This window comes from Bufo bufo, chromosome 6, assembly GCF_905171765.1.
Source record: "Bufo bufo chromosome 6, aBufBuf1.1, whole genome shotgun sequence".
In the NCBI taxonomy this organism is placed as follows: Eukaryota; Metazoa; Chordata; class Amphibia; order Anura; family Bufonidae; genus Bufo; species Bufo bufo.
Window position 1 is genome coordinate 150,082,011 of NC_053394.1, and position 16,167 is coordinate 150,098,177.

At 44.6% G+C, this 16,167-nt stretch overlaps 1 protein-coding gene across 6 annotated transcripts in view; it reads left to right on the forward strand.

Moving 5' to 3' along the window:
• Nucleotides 1-16,167, forward strand: part of RIPOR3 (RIPOR family member 3) — a 189,015-nt gene that overhangs the window by 100,710 nt on the left and 72,138 nt on the right. The window contains exon 2 of one of the 6 annotated variants that reach the window (XM_040434891.1): nt 871-872. The exons of 4 other annotated variants lie outside the window; for them this stretch is intronic. The gene's annotated coding sequence lies outside the window, so the exon portion shown is untranslated. Of the gene's footprint in view, nt 1-870; nt 873-2,770; nt 2,889-16,167 lie in introns of those variants that run through there. One more of the 6 variants, XM_040434892.1, reaches the window with a different exon arrangement.

The window sequence follows — 16,167 nt, forward strand, 5'->3', positions numbered from 1 at the left end:
AAACTTTTGATCAGCTGAAAAACAGCCTGTTTCAGCTTATTCGTTGTTTTCATTAAATTGAACGCTCAAAAAATGTTTTGTCTCACTCCCATTTCTTCTTGTTGCATTTTGAAGCTCTACTTGGAACCTTGTTAAGATCCAGCCATGCTAAATATGATTTTTTGCCATTTTTCAAGTGGTCTTAAACTTTTGATCAGGACTGTATATGAACAATATTGTTTATTAAACACTAATAAAATTTAATCAACTGGAGCATCATAAAAATGACAAAATATTCATAATTTGAAGTGGACGTCTAAAATGTGGCTGATAGTGGTCAAAGGTATATTAGCACATCCATATATGCTGACTATATAATACTAAACAACGGGGGGCACACCAATGATCAAATAAAGAAGTGCAGGCCTGGTATAGAAAAAAGCATGAGCTAAACTAAAGAAAAGAAATACCAAACTCAGCCGCACCTCCAAAAATCAATAGTAGTTTATTAAAGACACAAAGATTAAAACCATGGACATATGAAACAACATCCCACTGAAGGGAGAAAATGATAAACATAAGAAAAACATCATCCAAGGATACCATAAATGATGCAGTGCTAGAGTAAGAGAAAATGATCCATAGAACCAAAATGGTATACTTATCAGATAGCACAGTGGTAACACAAGGAGAAAAATGAGCAACCCCTCAGTGAGACAAGCAGGAAAAATCCTCACGCGTATCGCTAGTAACCAACTAGCTTCATCAAGCATATATGCTGACTATAGCACCATAAGTATCCAGATAACACCTAAATAAGAAGCCGTTGCCTGGTCGACATATACTGTAATCAAATGTCCCAAATAAGTGAACGGAGGCGTGCCGCTACAGCGGTTATCTCCTATTGGTGTGGCCTAATGAGATGAATATGGAAATAGGTCCGTACCAAATGTCATGAGACCGTACAGGTAACTATATGTTTGATCACCGTATGATAAGTCAGTTAACACATCCCTTTAGACACTGTTAGTTCAAGAGTCTTACCACCGGATGGTACTGGGTTATCGAATGTCTCCTCTCTTTCGTCTACCGCCGACCCTGCTACCAGCGTCCCGTGTAGTCTCGAGCTATCAAGGTGGTGTCCCACATGACTTGCGGCGGTGACACGTGATGAACAGTCCACGTGATCAGGAAGTTGGTATGTGGTAGGATATGCGCCTGTCAATCCCACATCTTCTAATGAGAATTTCTATGCAGCGTATTCCTGTGGTCCTGAATTAATGGTGAATGGCCGTATTATACCATTAAAAAGCCGCAAATGGCAAAGACCATATTCATGTGTTCCTTGCTACTCCGTCCAAATGTACCATACGCGTTTCGGGGTACCTTCCCTTCCTTAGTGGCGGTATTTAGCAAGCAGGAAATGCAGTGTTTAAATACTCCATTTGAGCATGGAATGATGGGAAAGTGATCCATCTTAAACCATCTTAAATTGTGGCACGGAGTAGTGGCAATGGAGTAGAAAACGCATGTGCGTTTTCGTATAAAATTGCAGCAAACTGGATGTGTAATATAAGCAATCAAGGACTTGATAATAAACACTTATATAAACGTATAAATCTGCACAATAGGAACATATGATTACATATAAACCTATAAATAGGATGCAGTATACTTATCAGAAGGTCTAATATTCTGTTACTCTTAGAGGTGGAAATGTTGGGAAGGGGAGGGCAGTCTGATAGGGAGGGGGAATCCAAGTGCTGATAGACAGCCAGACTTGGATCCCGCATCCCCACCAGACATCCCCCCAAAATTATAGAAATCCAAACAGTTTCAGCTCTGCGTTGTGTCCTTTGGGTATGAGGCTATCAAATTCAAAGATCCGACGGTATTCCTGTCTGGACATATTCATGATGTGATTCCCTCTCCTCCATGACCTCCTGACCTTCTCAATGGCCACGAAGGTGAGGGTGGAGGGATCACAATCATGAATGTCTTTAAAGTGTTTAGACAGGCAGAGGTTACTTATGACATCAACAAATGAAACAATAGAAATGAGGGCCCTGCTTGAAGGACTTTACAGAGGTAATAGTGGTGGCACAAAAAGTAAAATTGCTTATTTACTTGTTTTAGGTCTGTTTCACATCTGCTTTATGGAGATCCGGCAAGCTGCCGGAATTCTGTCATGCCCCATTCACTATAATGGGGACTGGAAGTGATCTGGCTGCAACCTGGCAAATATGCAGAGAATTGGCCAGACGAACACCGCTGCGCCAGTCACCCTCAATGCATAGAGGGTGGGGATACAGGTGGGGGGAACACATTCTAAGGAATAATGAAAAACAGGGTAAATGAAGAAGGGTTGTCTTATCAAATGTGATAGGCCACTTTATAAAAAAAATGTGTTTTTAGAGCATGCTTAAAGCTCTGGATGTTGGAAGTGAATCTAATTAGGGTAGTGCATTCCAGAAAACTGGTGCAGCATGAGAAGTTTTGGAGACTGAATTAGAAGGTTCAGGTTGTGGAGGAAGTTAGCCTTCAATTATTGCCAAAATGGAGATCAAGCGTAGATAGACAGAGATGAGGGAGGAGGTATAGAAGGGTGCAAGTTTAAATTGTACTTTATACTGTATGGGTAATCAGTGCAGTGACTGGCACAGAAGACATGAGCCTGGCTGCTTCATTTTGGATATATTGGAGGGGAGAGTTTAGTGAGTGGAAACCAATTAGTAGTGAATTACAGTAATGAAGACGAGAATGAATTAGGAAAACAGGTAGTGTTTTTGCTGTTTTCACAGTAATAAAAGGATGGATTATGGAGATGTTTCTGACGTGTAGAGTGAAACGTGCAAGTGACTGGGACATAAAACGTGCCTATAGGGAGTGAAGAAAACAGAACCCTAAAGGTGGATTTACACGTACAGAGATATAGCTGATTATCGGGAATGAATCATTCCTTCCCGACAACCGGCTGCTTGTTCAGTGGGGGTGTAGTGCTGCATTTACATGCAGCAACCACCTCCACAGTATGAGGACAAGCAGTGGCTATTGTGATCGCTTGTCCTCATACAGCTGCTTTTCTGGGCAGCAGATCACTTTTCTGGCAGCACGATCTGCTGCCCAGAAATGATCATTTACTTGCAAGCATTAATGACAGCTTGACCCAATGACCGAGCATTTAGCTTGTTCATTGGGTGATCGGCTACACCTTTAGATGGACATATTGTCGGGAATGAGCATTCTCAGGAATGTTCATTCCTGATAATGTACCCAAATGTACCCAAACATAGGGCTCTGTACAGACATAGGGTATTTATGACATCAACAAGTTGTGGATTATGGTAGTACCATGTACAGAAAAAGCAATATCAGTTTTACATAGAACACATAATGTTAGAGATAGCGAACAGGCAATCACTAACGTTATGTAGTAGTGCAGAGGGGATGTCTTACAGGATGAAGTATATAATTGGGTGTCATCAGCATAGATATGATAGATATTTAAAGCCAAATCTGCTGACAGGTTGTGCAATGGGAACTGTAGAGAGAAAAGAGGAGGTGACCTAGGACTGAACCCTGAGGCACCCTAACAGCAAGGGGAGAAGAAACAGTCAACAAATGATACGCTGAACAAGTGGTCAGAGAGGTAGCAGGAAAGCCAAGAGAGAGCGTGTCCAGTAACTTGAAGCATGCCATGTTTGTGGTCTACAGGGTCAAACACTGCAGAGATCCAGAAGAATCAGTAGAGAGTAGTCACCATTGCAGTTAGGAGATTTGAGAGTTTCACAAGATCAGTATCTGTAGAGTGCAGAATCCAGATTGTATAATGGGGACCAAGAAGAGAGTTAGTAGATTAAGCGAGAGTAAACCAAGTGTTTTAGATGTGTGTCCAACTTCCAGGCACCTCCGCGCATTGAATGGTAAAATTTCAGCATGTGCTGATCCCAGGAAAGTTCTGACGGTCAGAATGCACACGCCATTGTCAGCAAATATACAGTACAATATCCATGGGTAACTGTATTCTTTGAATTATAGTGGTCATGTATAATGCATGCTTACCTGTGTTTAGAGAAGGGATCCAGTCACCTGTCAGCATGTCGATTTATGCTGCATTTATTAACCGAGGAGGAGAGTTAAGTGTAATACGTTTTCAGATAGACACCATTAAGGGAAACCGTCCATGGAAAGTGAGAGGCTCTGCCAGGTCTTTTGCAACATCCAAGTCTATGCTTCATCTGAAATGAATGTGGGTTTTATCCAACCTTCATAATAGTGGACAGTTCCAATTGTCTGCCCGATTGATTCTTCATGAAAAATACCTGGGGACTGCCAAAACAGGCTAACCTAGTGTTCCCTAAAATATTAACCCATCCTGCTGTATGACTGTGCTTAGAGAGCGATGACAAACTATCAGCCCAATCAAAATTAATGTTCCTTTCCTGATTTTTTTTGGCACCTATGAAAATCATTTTATATGGCCTATTAAAGGGGTTGTCTCATTTCAGGAGATCCACCTGCAATAAAGAGGTGATCATTACTTACCTGGCACTGCCACTCTGGTTTTTCTGGCTGGCAACAGTTTACCTGGTTGCAGCAGTGATGTTGTGTAACTGTTACAGTCAATCAATGACCTCTTTGTATGTTGTCAATGTGACGTCACCATTGCAGCCAGGTAAACAGATCCCTGCCGGGAGAACCAGAGTGGTAAAGCGGATCTGCCAGGTAAGTAGTGATCACTTGCAGGCTGAACAACCCCTCTTAAGGAGCCAGATGACCTTTTTATAGTATACATACAAAATTAATGAACATTAATAATGAACTGAACTAAACTAAAGAACTAAAGTGATTAACCCTTGTAAAATAAGTTTTCTTTACCTTTAGCTTACAAACACAAGCCAGCATCCTGGTTTACTCTTGAAGGTTAACTTGTGATGGGTTGTTTTTTTGACCTGTGAGATTTGTAGATTTTACTGAATGTTCTCGCTGAGGCTTGGAATGTAAACTCTCTGTACTTAAAGAGAATGTGTTGTTGCAATAAGAGACTCCCAGAAACACTAAATTCACTTGCACCAATAAATTGATCTCAAAAGTGCAGTTTGGGGTATAAAGCAAGTTATGCTCAGGCTGAGGGTAGACCTAGACATTTTTTGTCATACTACAAAAAAATCACAGTGAAATTGCTCTAATATCGCTGTCCATAGGTAATGCATCGGGTAGCTCGATAATTCTTTCAAATCTCTGCAACTAAGTGGGTATTCCTGGAGTGATTAATGGGGTATTCCTGTTCGGGAAAGTTATTCCCTATGCACAGGATAAGGAAAACTATTAGATCCCAGCAGTAGAACCCTCAGCGATCACGAGAAAGGGGACCTCATACCCCCTAAAGCCCCACTGAAATGGATGGAGTGGCTGGTCAGAAATGTACACCGCCGCTTCATTAATTTCTATGAGAGCGTTGGAGAGAGCCAAGCTCTGTAGCGGGCTATCTCCAGTGCTCCCATAGAAATGAACGGACCGGCGGCACGCAGCTGATCTGGGGGCTCCAGGGGTTATGGGGGCCCCCGTTCTCATGAATGGTGAGGGTCCCAGGAGTAAGACTCCCACCAATCTAACAGTTATCCCCTAACCTGTGGATAGAGCATAACTTTCTCTAACTGGAATACCCCTTTAAATTGCTAGGATAAAATCACTGTGAAACCGATACAGACAAGTGAATAGATAGCAATGTTTTTTTTTATCGAATTCAGAGTGATTTTCAAGGTAATTTTTCCTCCATAGAATAACATGAAAATCATTTGCCAATAAAATTGCATTGAAATCACTGATTAATCTCTAGCGATTAAATTGCTCCAGCTACTCACTTGGCTGCAGAGATTTGGAAGCGATTTTCAAGCTACTCAGGGTATTCCCTATGGACAGATAAAAAGTCTAGGTTTAACCGCAACCTATTGAGCATATTGAGGGTATATTAAGAAGCTTATAAATTATGATATGTGGTTTACTTCTACAGACTCTTCGAGCGGAAATGACTAGATGGATCATTTAATTTCTCAAAGGTCTGTAGTGCTCATCAGACCTCGCTAGGCTGAGTGCGTCCACTAACCTACTTCAAAGGATTTTTCCAATTTATATGAAGATCTCTGCACCTTTCTCAAGATCCCTACTTGCTATTAGTGAATAGGAACATCCACTGTCTTAAATGCTATGAACACCTTCGGGTTTTACTCATTTTGGGCTAAAAATCTTTTTTTCAATTGTTCTTTATTAAAAATTTCCAAGAATTTTTGTCCTGCAGCCTTAATTTTGTGTGTATCTGTAGATTATTGCTTTCTGTTTACACTGACTCTTGATGTGCAGCCCTTATCTCTGAACCTCTGACTCTGTCACTACCAGAGCTTTGAGACGTTCTCACAGCTCTGTTTCTCCACCCCTGTGATGATGTCACTACTAGAGCTTGGAGGAGTTCTCACTGCTCTGTTTCTCCGCCCCTCCCAGCTGTTCCCTTCCTCCCAGCTGTTCCTCCTATGTTTGATTTCTCTGCCTTTAAATCACCCCTCCTCCTTTGTAGGGTGTGGATTATATTTCTCATTTGAGTTGTAGCTCTTGCTTGAGTATCTTCACTTGTATGCTATCATTTCACTGGACCTGTGTTCTGCTGCAGCAAGTACTCCGGATATTGCCAGCTGTCTTTGGATCCGTCTTCACTGCTGCTGCAGCTCCTTCAGCTAAGTGTGCAGACATTGTAGTGTATCTGTTTGTTTTCTGACTGGATCCGAGGCGACCACGGTTCCCTCCATATACTGAGCAGGGCACCGGTGGCCGTGCCCCTTCCACTATTGTAGGGGTTACAGTGGTCATCAGTCTTAGGTACGCGGGCATGCCTCGTTCCACCATTTGGATCCGGGCATGTGCTTAGCAGCATAGGGAGAGCTTTGAGGGTCTGACAGGGGTCACCCTTTATCCTCCCTAGTTTGGGTCCGGTCAGTAGCTCTATTTACTGTGTATGCTCTTGTTGCTCACATACAGCCGTGAGATTATAATCCACCAAAACCGTCTTTTTTGACATGGATCCGCTTTCTGGCCTGGTTGACCGCATGCAGGGTCTTTCTTTGGAGGTAGCGGATCTCCGTCAATCTATGACTCAGCTTCAAGCATTGGGCTCTGCTCCGGCCCATGGAGTCTGTTGCGAGCCAAAGGTCTCACTTCCGGAAACGTTCTCCGGGGGCAGTGAGAATTTTGTGCGCTTCAGAGAGGCATGCAAACTCCATTTTTGCTTGTGTCCCCATTCCTCTGAGGATTGTCATCTACCTGCTCAGGGGTAATGCTCAGACTTGGGCTTTTTTGCTGCCATCAGGGGATCCCTCCCTTCAGTCCGTGGAAAGATTTTTTGTGGCCCTGGGGCAGATATATGATGACCCGGATCGTGTTGCTCTGGCCGAATCTAACTTACGTTTTTATGCCAGAACAAACTGTCTGCGGAGCTTTATTGTTCTGAATTTCGGAGATGGGCAGCTGATTCAGGTTGGAATGATGCGGCACTCAGGAGTCAGTTCTGTCATGGTCTCTCAGAGAGATTGAAAGATGCGTTTGCTTTCCATGAGAGACCAACGTCCTTAGAGTCTGCCATGTCATTGGCGGTACGCCTTGACAGGCGTCTAAGAGAAAGAAACGAGACCTCTCTGTCCAGCCATTGTCAGTCTATGGGCAGTGGTGCGGACTCATTCAGTGTGCAGGGGCCTCATCCTGTCTCGGTCCCCTCTGAGGAGGAGCCCATGCAGCTAGGTCGACTTGCCCCTGATAAAAGAGGATTTAGTCCTCAGAGTAGGGTGTGTTTTTGTTGTGGGGGCATAGGTCATTTGGCAAATGTTTGTCCGTCTAGGAGATTCTTGAACTGTACTAAGAGCGATAATGAGAGAAAAACCTCAAAAGGTAAATCATCAAACTCTGCTTCATCTGCTACTTTGGGCAAAGTTGATGTAGGAATTGATGCTTTTCCTCTGACCTGCAGTTCCCATTTTCTCCTGTCTGCCAGGGTGGCGCTAGAGAGCAAAGTCATTTCTTGTGAGATTTTTGTCGATAGTGGAGCGGCCGTCAATCTTATTGACACTCAATTTGTAGCCATGCATGGTTTTCAGGTTTGCACATTAGAAAAGGATATACCTGTTTTTGCTATTGACTCTGCTCCACTCTCACAGAGATCTCTGAAGGGCATTGTTCACAATATCCGGTTAGCTGTAGGTGACACTCATGTGGAGGATATATCTTGTTTTGTCCTTAACGGATTGCCTTCTCCTCTAGTTTTGGGGTTACCCTGGCTCACTAGACATAACCCCACTATTGATTGGCAAGGAAGGCAAATAAATGAGTGGAGTGACTTTTGTAGAGAGAATTGTCTCACAGCGACTTTTGCAGAGGTGTCTACTAAAACTGTGCCATCATTTCTCTCTGATTTCTCGGACGTGTTTTCTGAGAGCGGTGTTCAGGAGCTACCTCCTCACCGGGAGTTTGACTGTCCCATTAACCTCATTCCCGGCGCCAAGCTGCCAAAAGCACGCCTCTACAATCTCTCACAACCAGAAAGAATCGCAATGCGAACCTATATCTCTGAGAGTCTCGATAAGGGGCATATTCGTCCCTCAAAATCACCTGTTGCCGCTGTTTTTTTTTTTTGTTAAAAAAAAAGATGGCTCTCTGAGACCTTGCCTAGATTTTAGGGAGCTGAACCGTATCACGATTCGCGATCCCTATCCCCTTCCTCTGATCCCGGACCTCTTCAACCAAATTGTTGGGCCAAGGTTTTTTCCAAATTGGATTTGAGAGGCGCGTACAACCTGGTCAGGGTCAGAGAGGGGGATGAATGGAAAACGGCCTTTAATACCCCTAACGGGCATTTCGAGAATCTCGTTATGCCTTTCGGCCTGATGAATGCTCCGGCCGTCTTTCAGCATTTTGTTAACAGTATTTTCTACCATTTAATGGAGAAATTTGTATTGGTGTATCTTGATGATATTTTGATTTTTTCCCCTGATGTTCAGACCCATCAGGATCATCTTTTTCAGGTTCTGCAGATTCTGCGGGAAAATAAATTGTACGCCAAGCTGGAGAAATGTCTTTTTATGGTATCGGAGATTCAATTTCTGCTTTTTCTCCTCTCTGCTTCCGGTTTTCGCATGGATCCGGAGAAGGTCCGTGCTGTACTTGAGTGGGAGCTTCCTGAGAATCAGAAGGCATTGATGCGCTTTCTGGGTTTTGCGAACTATTACAGAAAGTTCATTTTGAATTATTCCTCTGTTGTCAAACCCCTCACTGACATGACAAAAAAGGGGGCGGATTTTTCCTCTTGGTCGGAGGAGGCGCTTGCAGCTTTTTCTAAGATTAAAGAGAGTTTTGCGTCTGCTCCCATCTTGGTTCATCCCGATGTTTAATTACCTTTTATTGTTGAGGTGGATGCTTCCGAGGTGGGTGTGGGTGCGGTTTTGTCCCAGGGCCCTTCTCCTGCCAAATGGCGACCCTCTGCCTTTTTCTCTAAAAAACTCTCCCCGGCAGAGAAAAACTATGATGTGGGAGATAGGGAGTTGTTGGCCATCAAGTTGGCTTTCGAGGAATGGCGCCATTGGTTGGAGGGGGCCAGGCACCCTATCACCATTTTTACCGACCATAAGAATCTGGCATACTTGGAGTCGGCCAGGCGTATGAATCCGAGACAGGCCAGATGGTCTCTGTTCTTTCCAGATTCAATTTTGTTGTTACATTCCGCCCTGGGATCAAAAATGTGAAGGCTGATGCTCTCTCTCGCTGTTTTCCGGGAGGAGGAAACTCCGAGGACCCGGGTCCCATTTTGGCGGAGGGGGTAGTTGTTTCTGCTCTATATTCTGATTTGGAGGCCGAGGTCCAGGCTGCCCAGACTGAGGCACCTGCCCGTTGTCCTTCTGGGAAGTTGTTTGTGCCTCCTGAGCTACGTCACAAACTCTTCAAGGAGCATCATGATACTGTTCTTGCTGGTCACCCCGGGAGTAGAGCCACGGTAGATCTCATTGCTCTGAGATTTTGGTGGCCGGCTCTTCGTAAGTCGGTGGAGGGTTTTGTGGCTGCTTGTGAGACGTGCGCTCGCGCTAAGGTCCCTCGTTCACGGCCTTCAGGTTCCCTTCTCCCGTTACCCATACCGTCCCGTCCTTGGACACACCTGTCCATGGACTTTATCACGGATCTTCCTCTTTCCTCAGGGAAGTCGGTGATCCTGGTGGTGGTGGACCGTTTTAGCAAGATGGCTCATTTCGTACCTTTCCCTGGTTTACCCAATGCTAAAACGTTGGCGCAAGCTTTTGTCGACCATATTGTTAAATTGCATGGCATTCCCTCTGATATTGTTTCCGATAGAGGCACGCAGTTTGTGTCTAGATTCTGGAAGGCTTTCTGTTCTCGCCTGGGGGTTTGGCTGTCCTTCTCTTCTGCTTTTCACCCGCAGTCGAATGGTCAGACTGAGCGCCTCAATCAGAATCTGGAGACATATTTGCGCTGTTTTGTGGCAGAGAACCTGGAGGATTGGTTTTCATTTCTCCCTCTTGCTGAGTTTGCTCTGAACAACCGTCGTCAGGAATCTTCTGATAAGTCACCATTCTTTGGTGCATATGGGTTCCATCCGCAGTTTGGGACATTCTCGGGAGGGGCTCTTTCTGGTTTACCTGAGGAGGAGAGATTTTCCTCCTCTTTGTCTACCATTTGGCAAAAGATTCAGAGTAATCTTAGAAAGATGAGTGAGAAGTATAAGCGTGTGGCTGATAAGAGACGTGTGCCTGGTCCGGACCTGAATGTGGGTGATCTGGTGTGGTTGTCTACAAGAAATATTAAACTGAAGGTTCCCTCCTGGAAATTGGGTCCCAAGTTTATTGGGCCTTATAAAATCTTGTCAGTCATCAATCCTGTTGCCTTCCGTCTTGATCTTCCACGGGTTTGGAAGATACATAATGTATTTCACAGATCTCTCTTAAAACCATATGTCCAGCCCACGGTACCCTCTTCTTTGCCTCCTCCTCCGATTTTGGTTGATGGCAATCTGGAGTTTGAGGTTTCCAGAATTGTTGACTCTCGCATTGTCCGCGGTTCTCTTCAGTACCTCGTTCATTGGAAGGGTTATGGTCCTGAGGAGAGGATGTGGGTTTCGGTGTCGGACATTAAAGCCACTCGCCTCATCAGGGCATTTCATAGGGCTCATCCTGAGAAGGTGGGTCCTGGGTGTCCGGAGTCCACCCGTAGAGGGGGGGGGGGGTACTGTCACTACCAGAGCTTTGAGACGTTCTCACTGCTCTGTTTCTCCGCCCCTGGGATGAGGTCTTTACTTTCTGTTTCCTTCCTCCCAGCTGTTCCTCCTATGTTTGATTTCTCTGCCTTTAAATCACCCCTCCTCCTTTGTAGGGTGTGGATTATATTTCTCATTTGAGTTGTAGCTCTTGCTTGAGTATCTTCACTTGTATGCTATCATTTTACTGGACCTGTGTTCTGCTGCAGCAAGTACTCCGGATATTGCCAGCTGTCTTTGGATCCGTCTTCACTGCTGCTGCAGCTCCTTCAGCTAAGTGTGCAGACATTGTAGTGTATCTGTTTGTTTTCTGACTGGATCCGAGGCGACCACGGTTCCCTCCATATACTGAGCAGGGCACCGGTGGCCGTGCCCCTTCCACTATTGTAGGGGTTACAGTGGTCATCAGTCTTAGGTACGCGGGCATGCCTCGTTCCACCATTTGGATCCGGGCATGTGCTTAGCAGCATAGGGAGAGCTTTAAGGGTCTGACAGGGGTCACCCTTTATCCTCCCTAGTTTGGGTCCGGTCAGTAGCTCTATTTACTGTGTATGCTCTTGTTGCTCACATACAGCCGTGACAGACTCGTTTCTTTTATTTTTGACAAAATTCTTATCAAACTGACTGGGTTAAATGAGTGTTTATGACCTGTCAAGAGTTCAGAGATAAGGGCTACACATTGAGCCTTCAGAGAAGCTCCCTGATGGATTCACTGTAAAACAGAAAAAAATGGAAGGCTGTCTAAACAAAAACTGTTGAAAATGTTTAATAACCAATTGAAGAAAAAAAGATTTTAGCCCAAAATGAGTAAGTGCAATGATATAGAATTGTCCGTAAAGGTGTCCATAGATTTTAAAACTTGTCCTAAAGCTGAGAGCTATCTCTCCCGATTCTCCCATGCATATGGGAAAGAGAGAAAATGGAAGAGTGCAGAAAGCCGCTGCCAGACAAAAGGAATGGGCAGTTTACATCTAGCATGCCTGATCCTTATCTATCTACACTGAAATTAACCGCTAGGTGAGGACCCATACACATTAGATGGTCAGCCAGAATAGAAAGGATAGACCGACATGGATCTAATGTTTATGACCAGCATTAGGCTAGAGCTACTCCTAGATTTTACTTGGGTGATTTAATCACTAGAGATAAATCTATCTGAAATCACAGCAAAAATTTGCATGAGATCTCACAGCAATTTTCTTGTTAGGCCTCATGCACACAACGTTGTTTTGGTCCAAATCTAAGCCGCATTTTTTGTGGTTGTGGTTCTGTGGCACCACTAAAAAAAATAGAACATGCCCTATTCTTGTCCATTTTGTTTACAAGAATAGGCATTTCTGTTATGGGCATCCCGTTCCGTTCTGCAATTTGCGGAACGCACACGGGCGGCATCCGTGTTTTGCGGATCGCAAAATATGGTGCGGTCATGTGCATGAGGCCTTACTATTTGTTCTTTGGTTAGGGCTGTAATGAAACTTTTCCTGGCAAGACAAATTGCTATAATATCGCTGTTATTAGGAATGCATTAAGTAGCCTGCAGATCTCTTCAAAATCATTGCACTCAGGTAAGTAGCTAGCCTTTTTTTTTGTTTTTCACTTGAATGCAGCAGTGTCAATTGCTTTCCAAGATGACAGCTATCTCTTCTACTGCGTAGGTGCTGAAAGAATTCTGCCCATAGCTCCCCTGTATCTGCGACTGCGCTGAATCCTTAAAAGGGGTTAACCAACATCATACAACAGCCCCCCATGTGCTGGGCCCCCCCTGGTCCCCGAACAGCCACTGATGCTTCTCCCTGTACACGGATGAAAACATCCGGTGTCGGGGGGGAGCATCCAATGGCAGATGGGGACGAGCCTTCCTAGCATCGCGGGTGACACTAGGGAGGCTCGTCACCGTCCCCGCCTGCAATTGGCTACCTCCCCCCGACACCGGATGTTTTCATCCCTGTACAGGAAGAAGCAGCGGCGGCGGTGCGGGGACCTGGAGCGGCACGGGGAGCTGGGTAAGTATATTTCCCCTGAGGGGCCCGGCACATGGGGCTGATGTTGGATAACCCCTTTAAGGCGCCTGCTCAGTAAAGAATGCATCCGCCATTGTGGGAAGCTATGGATGCTGCAACTTGTTTACATTAGTACCCATGGGCATTGGGGGAGAGGGGGGAGCTTCTCTGTGTAGACTAAGGTAAGCCCTGAAACGATGTAACTTTTTTAATGCCATTAAATGTCAGTGTATGGCATTTCTGAAATTTATGCAGAAAACAGACATCCTATTTAAAGGGGATTATTCAGGGTTTTAAAATTGACGGCCTATTAGTTTTTTTTCTTCTTCCCTCCTTTGCTCTTGCTTATTTTTCTACTCCCTTGATGCTTTTTGATTGATTTTAATATCTGATTTATATCCTGTTTTGCTGCTTTATAGTACTATGTAGCATATGTTGTTTTAATACTATTGTATCTGTTTTGCTTTGTAAGTGTTATGTAATACACTTCTCCGGGCTCTCCTCTCCTTTACATTTTGCTTTGTACTTGCATAACAAAATATTTCAATAAAAACATATTGTTGATAAAAAAAAGATGGTCTGTCCTTTCGATATTAGATCGGTCGGTGGGAGCCCAACTCTTGGCAACCCGCAGATCAGCTGTTTAAAATGAGCACAGTGCTTGGGCAAAGGCTGCTGCTTCTCAATTCTTTAAATTGTCCAGACAGTGGTTCATACAGTCAAATGCTGTACATTTAGTAGCAGTGCTTCACCTCTGCCTTTCACTGTTGCCTCTTCCCCTAATGGCCTGGTTGACAGTGCCAAACATCCTCACTGCTCCAATGCCTGGACCTGAAATCTCATGCATCCGCCTGCAGCAACTATCAGCGCATGTATAGTGAAGATCTCAGAGCAGGGGGAGCAGAGAAGACCACTGGGAGGAGGAGAGTTGGAGGTAAAGCAGTGCTCCGAGAGGCTAGACCAGCCCCTCAGTGCTCAGAGCACCTTAGTTGCATACAACCAAAAATAAGAATATCTCTGCTTGTCATCTGCGTATAACTAATAAAATAAGAATTTTTCTGCATTGATAATACTGATTTCATATAGAAAAGACAAATTTTAATTACTACGATCAACCCTACCAGACAGTCTCCTCAGCATAGGTCATCAGTTTCTGATCAGCTATTTGAGTAGGCTGCGGCACTCGTAGTAGCGCTGCAGCCTTCTATCAGCTTTTCCTAGGCCAGAGGATAGGTACATTGTATTAAAATCGTAGAAAACTTCAGTAGTGTGAACCAATGCCTGGACCAACGCAAACAATGAAGAGGCTGCTGGATTAAGAATATTGAAGGCCTATAGAAGATCAGTTTCAAAAGCATAACACAAATAAAACGTAAACCTATTATAGGAGGACATTTTATCCATTTAGAATTCCCCCCCAGCCATCTTGTCCAGTTTCTTCTTCTGAAACAAATGGTTTGCTGACCATGTCACAGCAACCTGTCCATTGCACAGCTCTGCGCTGAGAGCAGCCAAGAGTCGCCGCTCATTTCACGTCTCCCCAGTTTAATAATGCAGCAGTGTCTATACAGCACTTGGCACCGAGACTCGTCTCTCCGAATCTTTCATCTCTTGTGGATGTCTTTACAAGCTGTGCACTTGCAGGAGAGTTAAAGCCCTGGCAGCCTGACAGCAGCAACAAACCCGGACATCAAACTGTAAAAAAAATTGTTACTGAGATCGGACAAATGATTTAATCACTCGGGTGCTTTGCTGCATCCTGGGGGAAGTAAGTGGGATGAATGTCTGCACAGAAATAAAATGTAGAAAGACAAACTAAACGATAGACTGAGGCAAATTTTATCTATTTCCCGTTAGCACCATTGCAACAAAAAGTACTCCAATTGAGATGTCACCAACGGTGCCATTTTTGCCAGACCTTTGTCAAGATCCCCAACCTGGTGCACTTAGTTTTGTTAAAGGGCATCTGTCAGCAGTATGAAACTGGCTGACCTGTTACATGTGCGCTTGGTAGCTGAAGGCGTCTATGTTGGTCCCATGTTCATATGTGCCCGCATTGCCGAGAAATATGATGTTTCAATATATGCAAATGAGCCTCTAGGTGCAACAGGGGCGTTGCCGTTACACCTAGGGGCTCAGCTTTCTCTTCAACTGCTGTGCCCTCTTCACTTGGCTTGAAAGGGCCAGGTTTGATCACATTTACATTGCCTGGCCCTGTCAATCAAAGTGCAGAGGTTGCGGCAGTTGTAGAGAGAGCAGAGCCTCTGAGTGCAATGGCAACGCCCCTATTGCTCCTAGAGGCTAATTTGCATATATTAAAACTTTATTTTTCTCAGCAATGTGGGCACATATGAAGATGGGACCAACACAGCTGCCTTCAGCTGCCACATAGAGAGGCAAAAAATGTCCTCAAAATATGCTTCTCACAAGTACCTGGCTTGTTACAGTGTGTATGAGCTATCTCAGGGCTGCAACTATGTCAGCTACACTTGATCTGGACTGGACTAGTGTAAATAGTAAGGCCGCATGCAGCTGAGACCCCTGCCACCTGTGACAGTCTGTGGCCACTTGATTTTGAAGGTAAGTCAGTTTTACCTGCAAAATCGTGTGACCAATGACCACCACAGGTGGACAGGGTTTTGGATGCGTGCGTCTGTTGCAGAGTCTAAAACCAGCCTTACTATTTAAATGTTTTTCTTGTAGAAGCCTGACCGCTGGTCTGTGGCCCAGGCCGCCATCCTCAAAGGCATCTGTGCTCCTGTTGATTGGCGTCGTTGGGCCTTTGTTGGGGCCTGGGGTGCTGGTGTGTAGAGGGGGCTTAGAGTAGGGTCCTAGCATATTAATAGATGATTAGCAATGCATGATATGATTCTCTTCTCTCTTTTTCTT